At 41.6% G+C, this 25955-nt stretch overlaps 1 long non-coding RNA gene across 1 annotated transcript; it reads left to right on the forward strand.

Annotated features, from left to right (window-relative positions):
- The first annotated feature begins 4632 nt into the window (after positions 1-4632).
- LOC138504775 (uncharacterized) lies at positions 4633-6009 on the forward strand. Its single transcript, XR_011279962.1, has 3 exons — positions 4633-4711; positions 5050-5193; positions 5602-6009. It is a non-coding gene; the product is annotated as an uncharacterized lncRNA (long non-coding RNA).
- Positions 6010-25955: the final 19946 nt, after the last annotated feature.

The following is a 25955-nucleotide window of genomic DNA, read 5'->3' on the forward strand; positions in this document are numbered from 1 at the left end:
AATGGGGACATACGGGGGCATTCCAACCCCAGCGGACCCGGTCCATCCCCAGTACCGGGTGCTGGTATTCATTACTACCCATTCGCATTTGAGCATTATAGGGCTCAATGGGAATGGGGAGGTCGGATGCACAGGCACCATTCATGAATGGTGCGGGTGCATCTGACGAGTTGTGCTCGCGGGTGCCGCTCTGCCTGGCGGGCAGAAAGGCACCCGCAAGCACAACTTTTAGTTTTCCAGTCCGGTAGTAACGGCACCGGTAGCTTACTGGCTTACTGGCTGGTAGCTTACTGGCGTTCGGCAAACTTATAATGAGGCCCAATTCTCTAAAGGAATCTGATGAACATGTGTCGTGGGTGAAAAGCGTGAGAGAGCGAGCAACTGGGAATGCTGTGCAAACACATTTTGCAGGCAGACCCACAGATCTGTGAAATAAAAAAAATAAAAATCTTATACATAACTGCCACTTTCTGGACCTACAGTGCCGGGAGAATGTGTCTGTTCCTTTCCATGGTGTGCAGCTGCCTCCATAATTGCATGTGTACAAAAACACTTGAAGACAAAGTAAATAAAGTTTGCCCCATCACACCACATGCCCTGAGGCCTATGGGCATGTGGCGTGATGGTACAAGAATTATTAATAAATAAATAGATAATTATAATAAATAGGCAGTGGTCCCACCATGGGAGTCAAGGGTGATGGAAGATCTCCCTGTGGGGATGAATGCAGCAATATTGTATGTTTTTTCTGCCTATTGAGTATGGGACTCTGGTGATTTATCTCATGTTGAGGAAGACAGTCCATGTGCCAGAGCATCAAATATTGTAGCAGCATTTGTGCAAGATAAATCTATGTATCCATGTCAAGCCCTACTGTACTGGGAAGGAAAGAAGGATGTGTGTACTGAACTGGCACTGGTTGCTGCTGAAATCCTTAGCGTCCCCCCAGCAAGGGTCAAATGAGAGTGTTTTTTCTGTGCTGCTGGGGGCATAGTGACAGAACAGAGGACATGCTTGTCTACAGCTAATGTTCAGAGACTATGATATCCAAACCACCTTTTCTTCCAACAACCCCCTTCAAGATGGATAAGCAAGCAGCGATTGCGATGTTAGGTTGCTGACGTGAATAAGGTTGTGTATTGTGTTTTGAATTCTGTTCTTTTGTTTGACACATTTATTTCTTAAATGGATGTACTGCTCCTTGCCTTACCTTCAATTACCTTCCAACACTACGGTTTTTTATTGAAAAGTAAAGTTTTCAAAGTAAATGTGCATATATTAGTAGTGTAGATTTCTAGTTACCTGTGTTTTTGCATTCTATTGAAAATGGGTGTATTTCTAAACATTGTTGTTTTTGTGTTATTGGGCGACTTTGGCCTCATTACGGGTTTGGTGGTATCTGGGCAGTAAATCTGGTCGCATACCACCAAACTGAATTACTGTTATTGTCACTTGGTCCGGTGGAATTAGTGCCGGATTACAAGTGGCTGTGTAAATCCATGGTAATTCTGCTGCAATAATTCCACAGATTCTGACGATTGTTCGGCAGAGAGTTGGAGGATTTACCTCCATTTTGCTGGAGGTAAATCCTCAACTCCAAGACAACATCTGTAATATGGCAGAGCATGAAAAATGGCAGTAATTCTGTTACCGCCGATTTCTTCGTGCTCTGCCATACTTGTAATGAGGCCCAAAGTGGAGGACTGGTGGTCTTGTTGTCATTGTCTGGCAGGGCTCTCTATCCTGGGGAAGAAAACAAAAGACAAAATGATGGTTAGTGATAGACATTGGCAAAAAACAGTCAAGAGTTATTCATCCTGTCCTAGAATGCTAGTCTGACAGGGCTTTCTTATCTTCTTAGGGGGGTCCCATCAACACCATTGTCCCCACCAATGCCACCTATCACTCACAGCAGACTCTCTGTCCTAAGGAAGAAAGCAAAAGGCAAAGTGGTGGTTATTTGGGAATGTGTGTGTGTGTCTGTCTGTCTGTGAGCGTGTGTGTGGGTGGCAAAAAACAGTCAAGAGGTATACAGTCAAGAGGTGCTTATCCTTCCTGGAGTGCTGGTCTGCCAGGGCTATCTTATCATATGGCGCGGGCCCATCACCATCCCTCGCCCCGCCAAACGCCACCACTCCCTCACAATGAGCCCTGTCCTAGCAGAGAAAACAAAAGACAAATTGGTGGTTAGTTGGGAATATATATGTATATATTTGTGTCTGGATGCAATTTAGTTTGTCTGTGGCACATTGTAAATCCCTATCACAGTTATATATGTATATGTGTCTTAGCATCATCCTGCTGGCCCTGTCCGTCTCCTCTGCTCAGTCTAAACTGGGGTGAGGGACCACTCGTCTTCCTGATGCATTGCTCTTCGTTCCTCATAGCCTGTTACTCTTGAGGGTGGTGCATCTTGGTGTGTTCATGGGCAACAGCCAACAGACTCTGAAGCAGCATTTTGCCACAGAAGCTACCCACAGAACTGGCTTGATTGGATGAAGGAGCCAAAGAACAGCTCACAGCCTTATGTCAGCACTACTGGAATCCCACACTCCAATAGAGTAGGAACATCAGTGACCTGTCGAGCGTGTTTCAGTGGCATACTTGTCATCATCACTGGAATGTGTTGGCTCCTTGCTGAGGCACTTTAAGAAGCACTGTCCATTGTTGCTCCTGTGTCAGTCTTTGTGGTGGATGCCATTGTGGTTGTCAGTCTTGCAGTGGTTGTGGATGCACTGCCTGTGGTCGTTGTCAGTGGTGCTGCTGGGTCATTGGAACATTTGATCTTGTTGCGTGGCATATCAGACATGGGCAATGTGCCAAGCAGAAATTTGCCAGAAACTACTCCCCTTCTAACTTCTTGGCTGCAGTGGAGGCAGATGACAGTTGCAACAGTTTTGATCATGTCAACTATTGGTGGAAGGGCAAAATGGTTCCAGGTCCATGACTTTCCTCCAGCGGTCATGCTGGCAACTGCTGGGCTGGCAAATGTTGGTCTGGTAGTGGTGGTGACGGCTGATGGTTCAGCAGTGATTGTTGGAGCTCATGGTCTAGCTGTGATGGTGGGAGCTACTGGTCTGGCAGCTGGTGGCCCTGTGGAGCAGTCAGCATCTACTGGTCCTGTGATGTGATCAGCGGCTGCTGGTCGTGTGATGCAGTCTGTGGCTACTGATCCTGTGGTGCAGTTGGTGACTGTTGGACCTGTGGTGTGGGGTGCTGCTGCTGGTATGCCAAATATTTGTCCAGTGGTGCAGGTGCTTGATCCTGGGCCATTGGTGGTTGCTGCCCTTCTCCGTTGCTGACAGGTCCCTTGACTGATGAAGGAAGGTCAAGCCATGTGAAGGATGTTTCATCTTCCTCATCATCCTCCTGAATGATGATGCTGGCTACCTCAGGGTCTGATTTGCTGGTGGTGTCGGCTGCATGTGCGGTGGTGGTGACTAATGGTCCTGTGATGGTGGTGGTGGCAACAGCTGCTAGTTCCATGGTGATGCTTCCCTCTTCTGCTTCGGTACTGGTGTTGACGGTTAGGAGTACTCCCCTCCGGCTCTTATCTGGTGATGGAAGTTAAAGGGCTGCAAAGTGGGAGGTTTAAGCAGTGACACCTTGGAATGCCTCCTCCTCAACTGCATTGTGCTGTCTGATGATGGTGGCCTTCTCTGAGTCTGATTCTGTGGTGGTGGTGGCAGGATGGAATGCATGCTTCGTTGCTGGGCTGCCAAACATGCTCTCACTGAAGCCCACATTGGACAGGAGGAAGCAAAGGCTTTCATCTGCTGGAATGGCTCTTGCTTTCATGAAACAGGTCCTGCCCCTCCTCTGGTGGTGTGCTGCTGCAGCTGCTGGCTGCATACAGTTGGGAATCAGCTTCTTTTTCCACCTTGACCTGGTGCCTCCTGCTGGTGATCCCCCAACTGCTGGTCCTGCTGGCGTTCCTGACTGCTGGTGCTGCTGCTCCTCTGGCAAATAGAAGAGATGTGGTGGAGACTGGGAGTAAGGCTGAATTTGAATAGGCTGGGATTCAAAAATAGTATCAATCACGGAACGCTATTTTGCGTGCTTATCAGTTTCACATGCATGAGAAAGTATGTTTCTCAGCCCTGATGCAAAACTTGCCATGAAGTGATTTGCGGCACAGTTAACATAACACATGACAAATTACATGTGTGCATGGTACAGAAATCTGGAGTTCGAGTCACAAGGAGTGACACATGATGTTTTGCGCATGTCCGCAGTACAGATATTTGTTTTTTGTGGCATCTGGCGCAAAGTGTGATAAAAAAAACATTTGCGCAACCATGAAATATGCATCTAGCATGCTCTGATACTGAAAACGTGGATGGTTGCATACACATCGTCAAACAGACATTTTTGTTTTGACCTATCCGTAATTAAGAAAAAGTTTCACTTGCCGTTTTAAATACATCCGCAATGAAGAAGAAAAAGATTTTCTTTTCTCTTCGAAAAATGGCGGTTATTACAATAAGCAAATTGTTTTCATGTAACCTTAGTTACATCCCCAAGTAATTTCAGGAAGTAACAACAAACATCCAATCCGCGGCAAGCATACGCCCCAAACAGGAAGGGAGCAACCAATTATGAACAGGCTACATCATTCCTGGAAGCAGACTTCTCAGATGCTTCGTCGGAATGAAGGTGGAAGCAGACTGATTGCTGCACTGCACAAGTTTCTGTGAAAACTAACGGAAAGGTAAGCATCGGCACACACACTAACAGACATCAGCACTTAGGCAGATTGTCACTACTTAACATTCGGATCGCGTGCCAACAATGAGATTACTGGTGTCTCTGTCCCCGCTCCTTCCCATGAGGGGTTTCCTTAAAACCATGAGGTCAGCACAACAAGGCTTTTTAACCACGTTCAGCATCATGATGAATACGGCATGCTTATTTGCAAACCCAACGTTTGATTTACAGATCCAATTGTGTTTACCTCAGCTAACTCATGTAACATGTCTGAGTCTCTGAATAAGTAAGATCAAGTCATCATGACTCCTAAAGTACCTTTTCCCCCTCATTATTTTTTAGGATTTTTTTTTGCTGATACACATTTGTCATCAAATCAATTCGGACTCATAATAATCAACCAACGGCACAAAAGCAACTCAAACCGCGCTTCAATTGAATTACTTCAGGCTGAACAAATATAGATGCAACCCTGAGACGCAAACGGTAAAAACTCATAAATTGTTTTCTGACCTATCAATCCAGAACAACTCTCAGTGACATAGATAATCTAAGTGCTCAATAAAATGGCTATTTTTGTCATTTATCTTTTGCATTTAGAATATTTACGGTTAAGAATTGACCCCTTTCTAACAACCAAGGACAATGTTTATTCAAAATGCTGGTCCACACATGCCAGTAATGACGGGTCTCTGTTCTGGGATAAACCACTCCTGCTCCTTCTTTACCAACTAATGTGGTAAGAATCCCATGTATGTTCAGGAGTTTCAAATTAAGTAGTCATCTTTTATGCTTACACTAAATGCATAATATGAACCTTTGCAGTGAAAGACAGCCAGTACACAACTTCTGAAAACATCCTTTTTTCTCTTTCTGTGTTTGCCTCCCTCACAGGGATTATCACATTAAATAAACTGCCCCGAGGAAGGCATATTCTTGAAATTCAGTCCCCACAGGTGGTCTCGCCGCAGCGTAACAGAGGTCAACAGCAAAGAAAAACTATTTGAGTTTTTTCTTTTCTTTTTTACGAACTGGAAATACAGCATTTCTTGACTTTGAAGCCAACCACTAATTGTTGTCTTCTACGTAGGCAAACCTGCTTTAATAATCGAGACTTTAAATACTTTCAAATAATTTAATTTGTACAAACAACATTACAAACTGTTCTGTTGTTCTATTGCCTTTTGCTATTTAAACATGCAATGTTTTTGCTTATACAGGTTGTTTTAACAAAACTTTTTTCTTAAACAAGAATAACCTCTTGTGGATCTTATTGTCCTTATCAGTTTTGCTTTCTTTTTCATTAGCAACCTACTGTTTTCAAATTACTTGTATCATATATTTCAACAATGGTTCTTTTTAACATTTTTTGTTAAATCCCTTGTACTATATTTTTTAAAAAAAAGTATTTTCTACACTTTTTTGTCAGCATGAAATAAACAAAATGCTAAGATTTGCTCTTTTTCCTCTTTTCTGTTGCGGGTGACTGTTTACTTTAACTACAAATGTATCAAAACGATTGAGATATCTAAAGATACTCAACACAGAGACTAATTGAATTTATTTCATCATTTGGGCAAAATAACAATTTCGCTAGCGGTCTTTTGGAAACCCAATGTATGTATACTGATACTGAAAACCGCCATTTTGCGCATGTGTGCAGAAGAAACTGGTGCGGTTCATGCGAAATCCTCAAAGAACCTGATTGAGAATGACACAAAATGTGGTGCATTTGTGCTGCACCTCACTGGGGATTGGTTTAAGGAAATAGGGAGAGCTGGCATGCAACAGCAAAAAATGTATCTTTCATGAACTGCTAGTAGCGTGTGGAAAATGTCAGTGTACTCCACGAGCAGGGCGGTATGGCATAGACGAGCAAAGCAGATGGAAATCTGGGAGATTTCATTTGTGAAGCATGTGGAGCTATCTAAATTTTTCACACAGACGGACATCTCAGTTTTAGGGGTGGAAGAGAATGTCTGGCTGTACAGGGTTGTCTTGATATAATTAAGTCTTAGATCAAAGATAATGATCTACAGTTAAACAACTGCAAAGCATACGCCTAGAGCATACTGTATACACTCCCTCCTGTCTCCACTGCAATCTGTTTTCTGTCTCTCGCACTCCACCTGGACTGCCCTCCTACATGTTTGCAATTCTCTTCTCACCAATCGCACTCTAAGCGTTCTTCTGTTCTCATTCACCTTTGTCTTTCTGCAATATTCGATACCATTGATAACTCCTTTCCACCCACTCTTCTTTCAGCTTTTATAAGTCTGTTCTCAAGTGGTTCCACTCCTACCTCTCAAACCGTTCTTACTCGGTTACCGGGACTAGCTAAACCAGTGCATCTTGTTCCCTCCTCTTTGGGATCCCTCAAGGGTCTATCCTAGTTCTTCTACTTTTATCTCTCTACACTATCACGCTATCTACCCTAATTTCTTCAAATAATCACTCTTTCCATCTTTAAATTGATGACACACAAATCTTCTTTGCATTTTCCTATTTCTCTAATACATTACACTCTACTGTCTATAACTGTCTGTCTGCAGTCCAATCTTGGATGTCATTGAATATCCTTTATCTTAATCCCTCAAAAACAGAGGTTCTTTTCTTGCCTGCTACCTCTATTCCTCCCTCTCCCTCCTCCCTTTCCTGCCTCCCTGCTCCCTTTTCCCCATCTGCACATAACCTTAGTGTCTTTTTTGAGACCTACCTCGAGTTTTTCCTGACCATTTCTTCTATTGACCTCTCCTGCCACCATTCTGTTTTCAAAATTTGACATGCCCATCCTTAACTCTCTTTTCACGCTACTAAGCATCTTCCTTTATGTTTGGTCTTTTGTCACATTAGCTACTGTTACCACCTTACCTCTCTTTGATCTGTGTATAACTCATCTGTTTGTCTCATTCTTTATCTTCCCTAGCGCATTTCTATCTATACCTCTCTACATTCCTCGCATTGAATCTAATTTTCTCTTCCATTTTCACTATATGGTTTTCAAGAGCATCCATGGTCTCTCCCCTCTCTACTGCTCATCATTAACCACTCTCTACTCCCCTGCCCGTGCTTTACGCTCCCAGCAGCAATTCCTCCTTTATGTCCCCAAACCCCCCTGAGCGTCTTCACAGTTTTGGTCCCTCGCATTGCATTCTCCTAGGCACTGGAACTCTCTCCCTCTACCTATTGGTTCCTCTAACTCTCGCCATATATTTCAAAATATTCTGAAGACCTAGTTCCTATCCCAGATTCCCAATTAACTGCTATGCTTTCTCCATTTTTTTCGTGGAATGTATCACTCATTTCTTTGATGTACTGTGTTTGCTTTTATTCTGTTCAGCGCTTTAGTGTAATGCTCTATGCAAATAAATAAATACAAATACATAAAAACAGAATGAATTCTATTCAGGACCAAAATACGATTGCTTCCTTTACTGGGCCAAACTGTCATTCTATGTGATGAAGTAAAACAAAAGTGCATTGCAATACATTTCCTGCACAACACTATATGCGTTACTACATGCGTTGTAGGAAGCCTGTGGAAATGAGCTTCCATTAGCATTCTCAGGAGCAGGTAGATCTAAAATGACCACCCATTACTTTTCTGACCCATTGGTGGTCATACAGAAAGAAAACAGATTTAATTTATTTATGTGTTATTACAAACCAGAAGAAGTCGGACGAGTTGCTGACAAGTTCAAAGGTTTTATTTAAATTAAAAGAAAAACGCCTAATGATCCCTATCGCTATAAAGGAAGTTCCCTACCTAATATACTAAAGTGTGCAGAAGTAAAAAGTCTGGATCCAACCCAAATAACTGACCCTACCACTTTAGAAAACCAAACAAAAAGAAGGAGACTAGGACACAGCTTCTGCCTTGGACTTCTGCCATGCCCAACCTTGGATTCCTTTTCCAAGCAGGTTTTTAGAAAGTACATCAATCCTGGAGTCTTTCTTTCCAGGAAACATGATTTTTGACAGTTTCTCAAAGTTCCAAAAGAGTTCTTGTAAAAGTTCATCACAATTTCCTGAAAGTTCAACACATCTGTATAATACAGTCCTCAAGCCTCTCCACAGGCTATATATGTCAGTTTCTCAAGTTTTGACATAATGTTTCCTTCTTCTCACACACAACAAGGTTTATTTTGTGTAACTACACCATTTCCCTTTTGATGACTGACAGTAATCTTGTCTTACTCTTACAGGTGGGAACCCTTCAGGTTCACTCCCCCCCATTCTATGTGCTAGAGTTCAAACCTCTTGGGTTTCTCAATTTCTTAGGGTTCTCCAAATCCCTCTGACTCTCTGGCAGCTGTAGGGAATATTCATGAACAGCACATGTGTACAGAATCAAAAAGAGCAAATGTGGGGGTTTCAGTGGTTAGTATATAAATACAGTTAGTTTGAAATGGGTGCTAGGGGCAGCAGCGTTTTAGCAACAAGCCAGTAAGCATTATTTTTTGAAAAAACATTATTTTTTAAATGATTTAGTAAAACGTTTTTCTTTTTAGCCACAAGCCAGCAACATTAATTTTTGGAAAAGCATTTCAGAAACATTTAGCACAATGTGCTGTCATTTTAAAATGCAGAAAGGGTGCATAGGTGCAAACTGGGTGGTTTCATATCTGTGTGGAACTGCATTGGAAATATATATCTAACTAATCCTATACTAATTGGTCCCACTAACCTATTAACTGTTCCTCTAACATGTAATGCAGTTCATTAAGCACAGTTTGCGATTCATTCCATTTTAGTGTTTTTTCATGGAGAGGAGAAATATGCACCAGCAGGAACTAGATGAAACAATTTTACACTGAAGCCTTCATTGTTCTAACAGTTGAGGAGCTGGTGCAGGACATCCTTGTAATTTGATTGGTAAAGGAAGAGGTGGAAGAGCTCACGTCATGTAAGGCTGACATAAGAGTGACAGACAGGGTGAGTTCTTTTAATCAGCTGGACTCGGGAAAGTATGCAGAGCTGTTTGGGATCTGAATGCGAACAGCCAGGGATTTGGATGCTGCCGCTGTCTCCGTGGATGGGGGCTCGGTGAATGCAGCTTTGAAAACATCTGGCAGCCCACAAAAAAAGAAAGGGATGGGTTGCTGGCATTGAAACTGGAGGAGTTTCAGGAGCTGTAAGGTCGCGCTGATCAGCTGGCAGCAATAAATTCAGGATTTGCATGTCTGGGTGAGTTAGTTTCAAGTGAGGGGTACGGAGAAATATAAATGAGAAATAATGTATTTTTGCCAGATAGTGTAGCGAGTCAGAGTTAAAAATAAAACGTGTCAGATTTCTCTCTGCATAGTTGCATTTTCGATGTGTTTTGTTTCTGTTGTTTTTTTTACTATTATCTTTTGTAAGCTCGATGCTGTGACCAATGTGGTAAGAGCAAATGATTGTAACATCACCTAATGTAACCTTGTTATTATGATTGTGTAATACATTGTGTACTGAAAGTAGGTGGGTTTTTCTTTTGTGCTTCATTTCATGCGTCTGTTGGTTATTTTACAAGGGAAAGGGAAATCATAAGGGTTTAATGTTTATACCAGAGCGGTAAAGCATTTGTCATTTTACCACCGAAGCTAATGTAGTAAACAAGGAAGAACATACATATACCTGTCTGCAAGGTAGGAAAGTGTGTGTATGTGTTTTGAATGCGCTTTTCTCTACATGCTGTGAAGAGAAGGCAGTACTTCCGAACACATAGATTACTGAATGTAAATAAGTCAGTAACACGAGTTACAAACAATAAGTTGCATTCTGAATAAATTCACTGGGTTCCCTAATGGTGCTAAATCCACGGATTACCTGCAGACAGCCATAAATCGGTCACAATTGTAATGAGGGAAAGTTTGTTCTATGATGGGGCGATAGTATAAAGGACATTCTCACCACTATACCACAAAAATAAGGTAATTCTAGAAATACCACCAAAAATAAGATACCACTAAAATTATCACCAATATAAGCTAACACTATATTATCACTAAAATAGGGTAATACTGAACTATCTCTAATAATAAGGCCATTTCTACGGTAAGAAAATCCTGCCAAATCCAGTATTTGCCCTAAAAGACAAAACGTCCAACAAAAATGGTGTGTTGGCCTTGTGGGGACAGACTGTAGAGCAACTACAGGGCGTGGCAAGTGGGTCCCACACCTCCATACGTGCATTAAAGGGAACTCATTTTGTGAGAGCAGTGTGACACTGAAAGTGAATCTCAGGATGTCTCAAATTGATGCCACTCTCCCAGAATTGGTTAAATAATTAGAGGCAAAATTATATGCACAAGGAATATGGTCATCAAATGATGCCATAGAACTACTGGACAGCATTTTTGAAGAGGGCATCATAATTCAGGTCTGTCTTCTAAGATTATTCAATGCTGCTGACAAACATTCAGAGAAAGACTGTTTGATACGGCTCTGTGCCAAAACGTGGTTCATTTTAAATAGGTCTCTGTGAATGCAAGAAAATGACGCTAAACTAATTAGCAGACTAAAAGTCGAATTAGATGGAGCTAGTGAACAGGAGAAAAATTTAAGAGCAGAACTGGAGGTATGTCAAAAAGACATGCAATCAAAATGTAATGAAGTTGACAGCCAATTGTCTCAAAGAAGGAAACAGTTTCAGGACATTGAACAAGAATTAAAACACCTGAAAGGGTTGGTAAGTCACATTAGACAAGACAAAGAGGAGGCTATTTTAGAGATGCAAGCTTTACAAAGAGAGAATCTAGAGAAAGAAGGCGAGCGCCAGGCTGTTGAACAAGAGATAGCTAAAATGTTTCAAGAAAGGGACAAGCGGGACAAAGAGTTTAATGAATGTCAAATACAGGTGAGCGATATGCAAAATGTGATTAATAAAATGGGCGATGAAAACACTTAACTGCGAAAGGATGCTGACCGACTCCTTAAACAGTGCAAAGATTTGGAACAGAAGATATGTGATTTCAGGTCTCAGAACAAGCGACAGGGCACCACATTCATTGGGATTGGGGTTAACTCCATTTCTACATTGGGAAATAGTGTCATGGTGGCTGTGCCGGGGTCTGGACTTCGTTGCAGCACCTTTGTGGGGTTTGACTCACCCATTGGGGGTTGCCACCAATCCCAGTCACCTGTGACAATGGTTGAACCACAAAGTAATGCAACTCCAAACATAGCACCAAGTAGCCCTATCAAGATAAAGAAATCAATCAAGGCCCTGATCAAACAGTTCAAAAAATGAGGGGAATGCTGTATAGAGGACCACCTAGAAGCGGTGCACGATATATTTAAAGCCCTAAACATACCCAAGGAACAATACATACAATCCATTCACTTAACTCTGGATGCTCCCACAGCTAGCCTCATCAGAGGATTGAATGAACAGGAGAACATGTCATGGGCAGAATTTGAAAAAGAGGTTAGGCATCATTTTTCTCCATTTCAGTCATTGCAGGATGCAAAAAAGCTGCCTATACGATGACAGCTGGGCCAAATACGTCACCCCACCAATTTATCCAAGAGTTAAAAAGAGCCTTTTCTCATTTTGATGTATCTTTCAATCCCAATTCCAATGAATTTAAAACTGCCTATTTATATGGTTTGCAGAAAGACATTATGGGCCTGATTCATGGAAGCATTTTCTAATGGTGCAAACCCATAGGAAAATGCTCCAGGAATCGCGCCCTATATCACAGTTAATTCGAGTTTGATCGTGAGAAGTCCCTTGAATGGATTGTGCACCAAAGTACCAAACTGTATGAGGTGCTCTACTGCCAGGGCAGAGAGGGAGATAAAATAAAAGAAACAAGATCAAAATCTAACAAGTCCTCAGCAACAGTAATGGAGATCAGATCGGCTAAAATGTCATTCGAGTCCGCTCAAAGTTCAGGCAAAAATAATATGACACTCGGACAGAGGGGTACTCCACAGAGACTGCCGCCCCCGATGTTTCAGGCACATGATCCAAGTAATTGAGAGAATTACATTAGTCCCAGGTACCTAGGAGACGGACCCCGTGTAGGATACTGGCCCAATATGTCAGGCATAAACAACAATCAGAGACAAAATCAAGATCAAAGAAGTAATAGTCCCTACCAGACATTGGGGACACAGAGCAGATTTGACCCTATCACCATGGTATATGGTAAACAGGACAGACCACGGTATGTGGATCGATTTATTGAAAATGGGAATCAGCATGGGGAACAGTACTCACAAAATGAGAGACAGAACATGAGGCAGAATATGAACTATGCTTCACGTCAATACAATCAATCACCGCTACCCGGGGATCACAACCAAAGAATGGGCACACCCCGTTCCCTGCCTCATATGAATCAAGAGTTCAGAAACAATTCAAATAGGAACCAATCCACTGAGAGATATCAGAACAGATTTAACCAGGGGAAGAACAACCAATACCGGCCGAGGCCGCAAAGAGAAGGTTCCAGAGAAATGGACAGATTTCAATGTCTTGAGGCCCAGGTAAAAATGTTGGCTGAACAAATAGGGAAACTCTGTACAGTTCAAAAACAGTCATCAAATGAGGGGGCAGAAGGTCATAGAAGTGACCTGGTGGCTTCTGATAACAAGTGACTAAATATTCATGACACTTGCAATGATAAAAAGACAGATTCCCATGAGCCAGTTTTCCGTAATGGTCCTGAGCTGCTTGATGATTTAAACATGAAAATGCCTCCAAATGAACATGAGGCAGGAATTGCAACCACATCTAAAAAATAGGTTTGGTTTAACCTAGCGGTGAATCAAACTTTGGAAGTCTGTACAAATGAAAAAGGAAAAGGAGAAAAACATGAAGTTCCAAAGGAGCAAAGAGACAGATTCAAAAAAGACAACTTATGCATTGATAAAATAACTAATGGGGGAGTAGATGTGAATGTTAGGACACACTCCCTAGACAATCAAGATGCTGGTAAAATGCAGACAGGAAAAATAAGTACTAAAAAGGAGGGTATGGTTCAGTCACCTGAAGAGTTTTTTGAGCCACATATTTTTGAGGATATCAAAAAGGCAGATATCATGCCAAATACCAATAAATGTCCAGAATTAGAAAACAACAACCTATTATGTGATATATATAAGCATGTTCAGTTGGAGAATTGCAGTGTGAACGCTGATGATCCTCGGACAGAGGGGTGAACAGTGGCCACACTCCAAATGGCCTCTGAACATGGAGAGATGGGCAAGGTTTCTCAAAAGTTGATGGGAAAAAGGGGGGGGGGTGTCTTTTCATTTACCTATGTGCTTAGCCAAGAGTGAGAAGGGCCTGAGAAAAGTGAGTCCTGAAATCAGTAAAAATGTGCACTTTCTGTGTGTATTAGAGGAAGTTGAGGACAGATATTATGCTCCCATTACTTTGACAGAGAGGTGCAATACATTTGCAATTATTGACACAGGTGCACAGGCCACAATTCTGTCCAAAGAATTTGTAAAACGTATCAATGAATGGAGAGCCCCACAGATTCAGTTCAAAGTGAGACAAAATGAAGGCCCAGTACATAACATTAACTGTGAAGAGGTACCCATTGAAGGTGTCACTGAAGTTGACATAAATATAGGAAAACACAGAATGAGACAGGAAGTATTGATCACATCTATTTGTGAAATTATATTCTTAATGGGAACAGATTGCCTGAAAAGATTGTTGCCTCTCATTGATGGAGTGGATATGGTCCTGTGGTCTTTAACCAAAAAAACATTAAGGCCTAGGAAAATAAAGTCACAAAACAGCAGTGTAAATGAATGCCATAATGTTGCTAAATCAAATGATGCAATGGAAGTGTATCTCCAGAATAGCTGTGTGCCTAGTGTCACTGTTATTTTAATGTGTCAGGACAAAATGCAAAGTGAAAAAGAAAAACAATCCATGCAGATTTGTTTGGATCCTAGGAAGGAATGGTAAACTGAAATAGTGCAAACAAAACACCATCCCTAAAGCATACACAGAAAAATACATCACCACCCTTGCTGAAATACATATGGAAGATGAGCAGCCATGGATTAATGTTGGTATAAATAGCCATTCGGAAGAGGTAAAAGCCACTTTGGCACTTAAACAGGAAAGGAGTTTTATTATTGGGAAATTATTTCAGAGAACAATGGAAAGGGAGGAGATCCCGAAATTTAGAATTAAAAAACATTACGTCTATGGATTGGACAATCCAGATTTTCAAAATCAAATCACAGGAAGGTGCATGCTAAAGATTACTGTAGGACAAAAAAACATCTACCACAATGTGTGGATAGTCAGTGGAACACCAAATGATTTTTACCTGGGCAATGATATAATGCCCAGGATGTGTATGGTGTTAGATTTCCTTAACCAAAAAATATGGTTCCTCTAGGCGGGCCTGCGCCCGGATTTGAAGTCAAAAGAAAGGCTTATCATTGTGCACAATTGGTGCCATATGCAATTGAACTACAGGTGAATAAGGATATTACTATTCCTGCATTCACCAGGCAGGTTGCTATAACACTAACGCGAAAAAATGGGCATAAGATGAAGGATTCTGATACATTTGTGTGCTTGAATGAGTCCATGAAACAGCAAGGTCTGGACTACGAATATACCCCATTGGTAGATATTGGGGAGGGGTCCGTCAAAATCATGGTGGATAATAAAGGGAGTCAAGATATTTATCTAGAAGAGAATTCCGTGCGAGGAATGGCAATACAAAAATCACATTATACTGCAGATTTCAACAATATGGTGATTGGGAATATCCCTGAGAGATATGTAGATGCATAGGGTGTGTTGCCAGAGTCCCTGGATTCTCAACCCAAAGGGATGTTCAAAATTGAGTCTGTGTACCCTTATGATTCAAATGAGACAGTGTGCTGTCACCAAGAGAATTGCATATTATTTGACTTAAGTGAAAATGAAACAGGGGATCAGCACATTGAAATGTGAGCTGATATGCCAAAATATTTGAAAGTGGCAACTCCGCAGAGAGATACAGCCACACAGTTGGAAGAAAGCACAGAGATTCCTCCATTGGAGGATTTCCCAGTATTTTCAAAAATGGTAGAGGAGAAAATTCTGTTAGCAGATGCCTGTGATAGCGAAGAAGATAAGAATGAATTGAGAAAGATATTTAGGGAATTTAAGAAGGTTTTTGCCAAGGATGCATTGATTGTGCCCTAACTGATATACATGTTGCCACATTACCAGAAGGGTGTGATAGAAATCCAGTGTTTGTGTGCCAATATCGATTGCTACTGGCATGTTTGGAGTCATTGGCAGAGATAATTAAAAACTTACAGTCTAGGGGAATAATCAGGCCCATTCATAGTACCGCCAACACTCCCATTTGGGTGTATTAAAGCTAAATGGTCAATGGCGTCTGTGTGCAGACCTGAGGGAATTAAATAAAAGAGTGCCAGAGTCTAGATGGCCGCTGCCATTCATTGATCAAGGCCTTGCTCAGGTGCATGGGTCAAAAGTGTTTACCACGTTAGATCTTACATCTGGGTACCGGTGTTTGACATTGGCAGAAGATATTCAGAATTTGTTTGCATTTTAATTTGATCAAACGCAATACACTTGGTCCAGAACATCATTTGGGTATGTCATAGTGGGAGCGAATTTGGCATATTTTTGAGGAAAGCTATGCTAGATGCAGCAGAAAGAGGGACCATAATTTATGTGGATGATGTCCTGATAGAAAATGAAAACCTAAATAGTAATTATGATGAAATTAGACATGTACTTGGCCAATTGCAGAAGGCGGTGCCAAAGTATCTTTACAGAAAGCCCAATGGTGCAAGAAAGGCCATGAAGTAACTCAACATGGGTTAAATCCACAAAAGAAAAAGGTGGAGGCTATACAGACATTGATAAATCCACATAAACATGAAAGGTTTAAAAACTCTATCAGGAATGACAGGATATAACAGGAAATGTATTGGAAATTATGCTGAAATCACTCAACCATTGACTAAACTGCTGAAGCTGAATACACCCTGGAAATGGGAAAAGGAGCAGTCAGAGGCAGTTGCTAAATTGAAGGAATGTCTCATAAAGGTGCCATGCTTGGCCTATCCCATAAAGAATAAAGATTTCTTTGTAGAAATAGGATTCATTGAGCACCCATAAAGAATAAAGATTTCTTTGTAGAAATAGGATTCATTGAGCAGTGTGTGTCAGCAGTGTTATCTCAAAAACATGGTTTGATCCAGAAAACTATCGTGTATGCAAGTAAGGCATTTTCTCAGGTTGAAACTAAATTCAGTGAATGTGAAAAGGCGCTTCTGACCATTTTATGGGCATTGCAATATTTTCGTCCCATTGTTCAAGGGGAAAAGGTGATAATTGAAACACATCATCAACCATTGCAGTTTATACAAAGTAAAAGGATTAGATCAGGCAATCTAGCGCAGTCCAGGATTACTTCATGGACATTGGCATTGCAAGGTTTCCCTGTAGAAGTGAGATATGGCCAGAATAAAAAGAGCCCAATTGCTCAAGGGTTAGCAGATCTACATGACTGTGCAGCTGAGTGTGTCTCAGATGAGGTAGAGGTGGAGTTCTGTTTGCAGGAGTTTGAGCAATCACCACACAAAGCTTTTGATGAAAATACATGCAAGGAATCGCCAATTGTGTATGTCGACGGGTATGCTTTTCACATTGAAAATGACAGCAATAAACAGCTTGTGTCAGGGATAGGAAATGTCTGGTTGAGATGAGAGGACATTCCTAGTATAGGAATGAGAATTGGGACCAGGAGTAGCCAGTTAGCAGAGTTAGTGGCCGTTTATAAAGCAATTACTACTGCAGTTGATAACAAATTCAGTGAAATTGTCCTGGTGACTGATTCTGCACAAAATAGTTTTGTAGAATATTTGCCTGGCTGGAAAGCAAGAGGCATGCTCACATATAACAAAAAGCCCCTTAAACATGGGAAAATGATTCAAGCTATAGACACATTAGTGTCAGAGAATGGTTTAACAAAATACCAGAGAAAATCACTGGACTGGACATTTGAAAACACCAGGAGAGGATAAGGAGGGAAATAATAGAGCAGATCAATTGGCTCATGATTGGGGCTGTAATGGGAGAATTGTTGTCCATTGAACACTTAATTGGTGAAATACAAGTAGATGCAGTTACACGCTCTAAATCTCCAAAAGAAGTTCAACAACCTGTAGTGCAGTGGAGTTATGATATGCCAAATCAGGATTTGATTAAGGCACAAAAAGAAGATCGAGTGTTGGTAGTTTATTATAATCATTTGATAGACCCCAAAGTTATTCTGGGCAGCACCTACTCGTGTTTTCACAAAAATGTATTATGTATGATAGGGAATGTGCATACATGTGAGTAAATGTCCTCGATATTGAAGAGGATGGTACTTAGCAGTACTCGAAAACTGGTAAATTGAGAAACCTGTCAGTTTTATGTTGGATTTGTCAAAGGAAAAATGTACCACAATGAAATTGTTTCTTTGGTATTAAATACATGAATTTAGAACTGGCTGTTTGATCTCTCACCCTGATGTTTTGTCGTGGAGATAGTAAAGAAGTTTGTGGAAGAGGCAGGTTCTAGTTGGGATCTAAGCTTACCTTTAGTGTTAATGGCCATTAGGTCGACTCCTGCTAAAGTAAAAGGTATCAGTCCTCATGAGGTGTTGACAGGAAGAAAAATTGTGTTGCCACATTTATTGTACAGAACACATGAGCAACGACTTGTGAGTGCATCTACAGTTCACGAGTATGTGAATGAATTGAGGAAGCATTTACAAAATGCATTTGCATTTGCACAGCGAAATTTAGAAAGGGCTGCTGAAAGCACAATGTCCTATTATGATAAAAAAGACATCAGTGAGAGAATATAAGATAGGTGATCAGGTATACAAGTTCCATTTTGGTAAAAACAAGCATAAAAATTCAAAATTCCTTGCAGCATGGCAAGGACCATTTGAGATTGTAGATAAGATATCCCCCACAGTATATAAAATATTAAAGACAGAGGGCGAAATGTTGACAGAGCAATTGGTCCATGTTAACCAAATTAAGCCTTGTCATCCAAAGCATGAAATCAAGAGACTTGAGCGCAGGTGGAGACGGGTTGAGTGTGATGATTGCGTGGAAAAGGAAGCTGAATGTAAATGACAAAAACATAGTGAGCTGGTATATTGACAGATGCATTGAAGAACCATTGACTATTTCATAATGCATTTGGTTAACCTAATATCAAGGTGGTGTGTTTCACTCCATGAGAAACAAAAAATATAGTGGTACATTAGCAAATGGAGAAGCAAATGAAATTGTTACATTTAGCCTTAAAAAAAGAGATTAACCTATTATAGTACAGTGTTGTAAAGTTAGTCTGCATGCAGATTGTTGTGATGTATAATAATGTGAGATGTAATTATTGTTTGTTTTTCTAATGTGTGTTTATTTGCAGATCTAAAAGTGACAAGTCTAAAGAATTATGATGTGTTGGGCCACATTTTCATTTTTGGCTAAGTGGTGAAAGGAATATAAAATGGTTTTGTATTATGTACCTAATCTGTTCCTTTTCTATTTGATTTAGAGTCTACAAATCTATTGTCCTGGTAGGTACTGGAGACTGATGGGCCGGGGACCGCGGGAGTCCACGGGATGCCGCAGGACCAAGGACCCAGGAAAGCCTCCGGACCGAAGTATGGAAGTGAAGATAAATAGAATGAGATGCCAAAAGAGATGATTTTGGTGGAGATGAGCCCATGCTCCGACCCAGAGGGATACCACTGAAAAGGATGCAAGTATGAAAGTTTGGTGATCAGGACATCTCTGAGGTGTGGTCATGAAGATGGTGAATGCCATCAATGCAACAGTGGTCAGTTGAACTTAATTCAACAGCATTGCTGGTGGGGCATAGTATTGTCCTGTGCTTTACCAATTGAGACTGAAAATGGGAACAATGGAGATTGTTTATTTTAATTTCAACCCATCATTTTGTTATTTTATTTAATTGTTTTAGTTTATTATGTTAGCCACTTATTTTATTTATTTTATTGTTTTATTGTCATGCATACGCACTAACGAGAAATGTTCATTTCATACATATACAGAGACTATAATTGAAAAAGACATTGTAGAAATGAACATATATGGACACTTCGGTTGGAAGTATGTGCATACGATGTTGCATTACACATGCACATGCACATGCGTGTGAGGACTGATAGGCCCTATTTGGGTTCTGCTTCACTTTTGCTTTATGATTAAGCAATTGTTTGTTGTGAAATGTTTGAATGTTAATTTTATTAAGATGCTATTATTTCAACCGTGCTTCATCTAGCAACAATGGGGAAGGAGAGATGTCCTGGAACACGTACATTTTAGAGTTTGATATGTGTTTCCTCCAATTATGGCTTTATTAGCCAGAATTGTTGGAAAAAGGAGGGTATATGTAGGGAATATTCATGAACAGCACATGTGTACAGAGTCAAAAAGAGCAAAAGTGGGGGTTTCATTGGTTAGTATATAAATACAGTTAGTTTGAAACGGGTGCTAGGGGCAGCTTTTTAGCAACAAGCCAGTAAGCATTCATTTTTGGAAAAGCATTATTTTTAAAAGGATTTAGTAAAACGTTTTTCTTTTTACCAACACGCCAGCAAGCATTAATTTTTGGAAGAGCATTTCAGAAACATTTAGCACAATGTGCTGTCATTTTAAAATGCAGAAAGGGTGCATAGGTGCAAATTGGGTGATTTCATATCTGTGTTGAACTGCATTGGAAATATAGAATTAACTAATCCTATACTAATTGGTCCCACTAACCTATTAACTGTTCCTCTAACATATAATGCAGTTCATTAAGCACAGTTTGAGATTCATGCCATTTTAGTGTTTTTCCATGGAGATAAGAAATATGCACTAGCAGGAACTAGATGAAACAATTGTACACTGAAGCCTTCATTGTTCTAACAGGCGAGGAGCAGGTAAATTACATCCTTGTAATTTGATTGGTAAATGAAGGGGTGGAAGAGCTCACGTCATGCAAGGCTGACCTAAGAGTGACAGACAGGGAGAGTTTTTATTTTAATCAGCTGGACTGGGGAAAGTATGCAGAGCTGTTTGGGATCTGAATGCGAATAGCCAGTGATTCGGATGCTGCCACTGTCTCCTTGGATGGGGGCTCAGTGAATGCAACTTTGAAAACAGCTGGCAGCCCATGAAACAAAAGAAAGGGACGGGTTGCTGGCATTGAAACCGGAGGAGTTCCGAACTTTGTGCCTGTGAGCTGTGAAGTCGTGCTGATAAGCTGGCAGCAAGAAATTCGGACTTTGCATGTCTGGGTGAGTTAGTTTCAAGTGAGGGGTGCGGAGAAATATAAAAGAGAAATAATGTATTTTTGCCAGATAGTGTAGCGAGTCAGGGTTAAAAATAAAATGTTTTAGATTTCTCTCTGCATAGTGGCATTTGCGATGTGTTTTGTTTCTGTTGTTTTTTGTTTCAATTATCTTTTGTAGGCTCAATGCTGTGACCAATGTGGTAAGAGCAAATGAAAGTAGATTGGGTTTTTCCTTTGTGCTTCATTTCATGAGTTTGTTGGTTATTTTTCAAGGGAAAGGGAAATCATAAGGGTCTGATGTTTATACCAGAGTGGTAAAGCATTTGTCATTTTACCACCGAAACTAAAGTAGTAAACAAGGAAGAGCATATATTGTTATTGTTATTGTTATTTTGCATTTATATAGCGCCTTATATACCAGTGGTATGGTCTGAAGGTGCTGGTAGGTTGAACGCCCTTGGGACCCGAAGTTCAGATCAGTAGATAGGGTAGAGAGAGTCAAAAGGTGCGTGTGAACACCCGGTATGTGTGTAGCTCGTGCGGCATCCGTGAGATAGCTGCATCTTAGCGGTAGGTGTGGTGTTCGAGAGATCAGCAGTATGTGTTCGTTCTGGCAGGATTTATCCAGACCGGATGTGGCTGCATTAGGCCTGAGGAGAACACCTGGCTGGGGGGTGTGTAACCAGCAGTTTTTACTTAGAATGATGTGGAGTGAGCGGCGGATGTTGGTATGAGAACAGTTATACCGAATGGTGTCATAGTATCTCTGTGTTCTAGTTGAGTGGTGATGTAAGGAGAGAGTAAGCATGGTGGTGAGATATGATGGGTTATATGCTCTTTCAAATATTCTCTTCATTCCAACCCAAACTATATACAACATGTAATTCTATGCGCTCTAGGCACTCGTTCGCTCCAGGCATTCATCCGCTTTATGCCCTCACATGTACTATGCATTTACCTGTTTTACGCACTCACCCCCTCTACGCACTCACGCACTCACCCCCTCTACGCACTCACCCCCTCTACGCACTCACCCCCTCTACGCAGTCACCCCCTCTACAGACTTATGTGCTCCACTCACTCATCATCTTTAAGCACTCACGCTTTCAGGCATTCAGCAGCAATATCATGTTCTATATATTCATCTCTTCACTTATCTGTTCTGTACCTTCATCCGTTCTATACACTTATCCACTCTTCCGCTCTATCTACTCATCCACTCTATCCACTCATCAACTCATCCGCTCTATCTACATATCCGTTCTATCCACTCTAACCACTCATCCATTCTATCTACTCATCCTCTCTGTCCACTCATCCGCTCATCCATACACCTATCCACTCATCCGCTCTATGCAGCCTTCCGCTCTATCCACGCATCAACTCATCCGCTCTATTCACTCATCCGCTCTATCCACTCATCTGCTCTATCTACTCATCCGCTCTATCTACTCATCCTCTCTATACACTTTATCCACTCATCCCGTCTATCTACTCAGCCTCTCTGTACACTTTATCCACTCATCCATTCTCTCCATTCATCCGCTCTATCCACTCCTCCACTCATCCACTCATCCACCCACCCACTCATCCACCCACCCACTCATCACTCATCGGTTCTATCCACTCATCCATTCATCCGTTCTATCCATACATCTGCTCATCCACTCACCCACTCACCCACTCATCAGTTCTATCCGCTTTATCTACTCATCTGCTCTATCCACCCATCCACTCATCCGTTCCATCCACTCATCCGTTCCATCCGCTCATCTGTTCAATCCACTCATCTGTTCCATCCACTCATCCGTTCCGTCCACTCGTCTGTTCCGTCCACTCATCTGTTCCGTCCACTCGTCCGCTCTAGCCACTCGTCCGCTCTATCCACTCATCCGCTCTAACCACTCATCCGTTCTATACAGTCCTCCGCTCTGTACATTCGACAGGTCTGTACATTCGTCTGTTCCAGCGATCTACACACTCTCCACACTTCCATATTCACCTGTTATCCACAGTCATGTGCTCTTCATACTCATCTGCTCGGCATACTCAGCTGTTCAACACATTTATCCGGTTTATGCTCACCAGTTCTGGACAGTCATCTGTTTTACGTACTCTTGCGTTCTGCACGCTTCTCTGTATTTGCGCACTCATCCACGCTACACGCTTATCCGTTCTACGCTTCCAGTCGATCTACGGACTTATCCATTCAACATGTTTATTCATTCCATATACTCATCTGATTTACATATTCACTCGATTTCCATACTCATTTGAACTCTATAGGTATCTGTTCTTCCACTCAAGCATTTTTCCACTCAGCGCCTTCATTTGTTCCACCTGTTTTATCCATTCTAACTAATTCATCCATGCCATTCACTTCATTCACTCCGCATGCATTCTGTCCATTTCAGGAGTTTAAATCTCTTTACTGTTTCCGTATGATTTACTCTTATTAGCCATTTCACTGCTTCGATCTACTTTATTTGTTTAGTTCTGTTTGTCCTTCTTGTTTATGTTAGGGGTTATTAGCTGTCAATATCACGCATCAGGTGATTTGATGTATTGGAATCATTGAGTTGCTGATATATATATATCTCTCTCCAAGGTAGGAAGGTGTGTGCATGTGTTTTGAATGTACTTTTCTCTGCATGCTGTGAAGAGAAGGCAGTGCCTCAGAGCACAAAGGTTACTGAATGGAAATAAGTCAGTAACACGAGTTGCATACAATAAGTGGCATTCTGAGCAAACTCACAGGGTCCCCTAAAGGTGCTAGGTCCACGGATTACCTGCAGACAGCCATGTGTGGGTCACAATTGTAATGAGGGAAAGTTTGTTTGTATAATGGGGCGATAGTATAAAAGACATGCTCACCACTATACCACAAAAATAAGGTAATTCTAGAAATACCACCAAAAATAAGATGACACTAAGATGACCACCAATATAAGCTAACACTATATTATCACTAAAATAGGGTAATACTGAACTATCTCCAATGATAGCCCAAGTTTACTGCCAGTTTACCGCCAAATTACTACGATAAGAAAATACCACCAAATCCAGAATTTGCCCCAAAAGATAAAACCTCAAACATAGCCTTGCTTTATCATTACTTGGCTTTTATTTGGCTCACGTAACTTTTGTGGTTTTCCAAAGGCTTAGATATTGAAGTTTCTCAAATATTTAGGCTTCTCTGGTATCCATGCTGTATCGCGGTTCCGGTTTTATCTGGCTCTGGTAACTCTTGTGGTTTTCCTAGCCTTGGATATGAGAGTTTCTCAATTTCATAGAGCTTTCCGGTAGAGTTGCTTTATCACTGTCCACGGCCCTTGCTATCAACTTCTCTCTACCCCTTGGCCATCCAATGTTTAGTTTCCTCGTTCATACTCTGTGCTTTATCCCCCCCAATTGCTCTAAGGACCGGTGGGTAGCCCCGCCCGACACCCCCCAATGTGTCCAATGTCCGCCTATCTGTCCAGGTTTCACTGGGTTTTATCTGGCTCCGTAACTCTTGTGGTTTTCACAGCCTTTGATATGAAGTTGCTCAATGTTCTAGGGCTCTCTGAGGTTGTATGGCCCTCTGATAGGCTCACTTTCTCTCTGTTCGGGTTTCTCAGGCTCCCGTAACCTGGTCGGCTTCCCCATCCTTGACTTCCAATCTTCGTACCTCTCACTTGCGTTCTCATCTCAGGATCATCTGCGTCCCTTCTGTTGCTTGTCTCAGATTAAAATGCACTTCTCATGCGGAGCTCACGGATCCGGCTCTTCTCTGCAGTTTGATCTCAGCCTCGGTTGTCAATCCCCAGGCCCACCAAAGGTTCCTTGTTATTGTACCAACAGATGAGATGGTTGCTTCTCTGTCTCCTCTCTCCCAACCGTGGCTTCTCAGCCAGTCAGGACACCAGCCTTCAGGCATCTCACAAGCAGGTTTTTCACTCTCCAAACTACAGCTGCGTCTGCAGTCCAACGTGGCTCTGGCCATGCAGAATGTCTTTCCCTCAGAGGCTTGTTTCTGTGTAGGATTCTCTCCTCCCACGTTATAGGAGTATGTCTTTAATTCAAAGTTCCTCTTGGTTTAACATATGTCATCACAAACAAAAAGGGTTTGTCCTTCTTCTTGGATTATGGTGTTCAGGGGAGATCCAGCATTACCTAAAGCCAAAGATATAGAAGAAATGTAATTATTCAGTGGATTCAAAACATAAGTTACAACAGACTTTCCAATTCTCATGAAGGCAGATACTATACGCTGGACTGGGAGTTCCTTATCAAATGGGAGTGATCATCCCCAAGAGGGGAGTCACTCCCAGTAAGGTCCCACTTGCCCAGACCCTAGGGAGGATCTTACTGAACAGGCTCACCTTCCTATCCCGAAAGGGGGTGGCTCCTCTCTTGGGAGAAGGTACACATTGTCCAGATTGGTCACAGTGCACAGACAGTTTTTCAAGACTTATAGTGGTGATCTGAGCAGGCAGTCACAATGCACCTCTTTTCGGAGTTTCCCTGGGGTTGATTGAGTTGACAGTACTGTTAATGCTAATCATTTAGTACTTGGAAAATGCAGGTGACTTGTGGGCATAGTGACTTTGCTCCCTCATAGTGGGCGTTCAGGAATTGTGCCATACCTTAGGACAGTGACATTAAGGATGGAGAGATTGAATACTCCCAGAACTAAAAGACCACAAAGAGGCTTCTTGGCATTCAAAGCATTGCATTTGGAATTGGAGCACTGAGGTAGACCCGTAGGTGTTAGGAAGCTTGTAGTGCCCAGACAAGTGGCTGAGTCATATAGGTGATCTGATTGACACTGATGATGATATCGACTAAGGTGACCAACATTTAAATTTCACTGATGTAAATTGGGCTAACTTTATTAGTTTTACTTCACGGAATTGCAAAACTATGCTTGTTTATTATGATTGTTTATCCAATTGCACCTCTGAATAAATTACCG

The sequence above is a fragment of the Ambystoma mexicanum genome, chromosome 11 (genome assembly GCF_040938575.1).
Source record: "Ambystoma mexicanum isolate Mex_15411 chromosome 11, UKY_AmexF1_1, whole genome shotgun sequence".
NCBI classification, from domain to species: Eukaryota; Metazoa; Chordata; class Amphibia; order Caudata; family Ambystomatidae; genus Ambystoma; species Ambystoma mexicanum.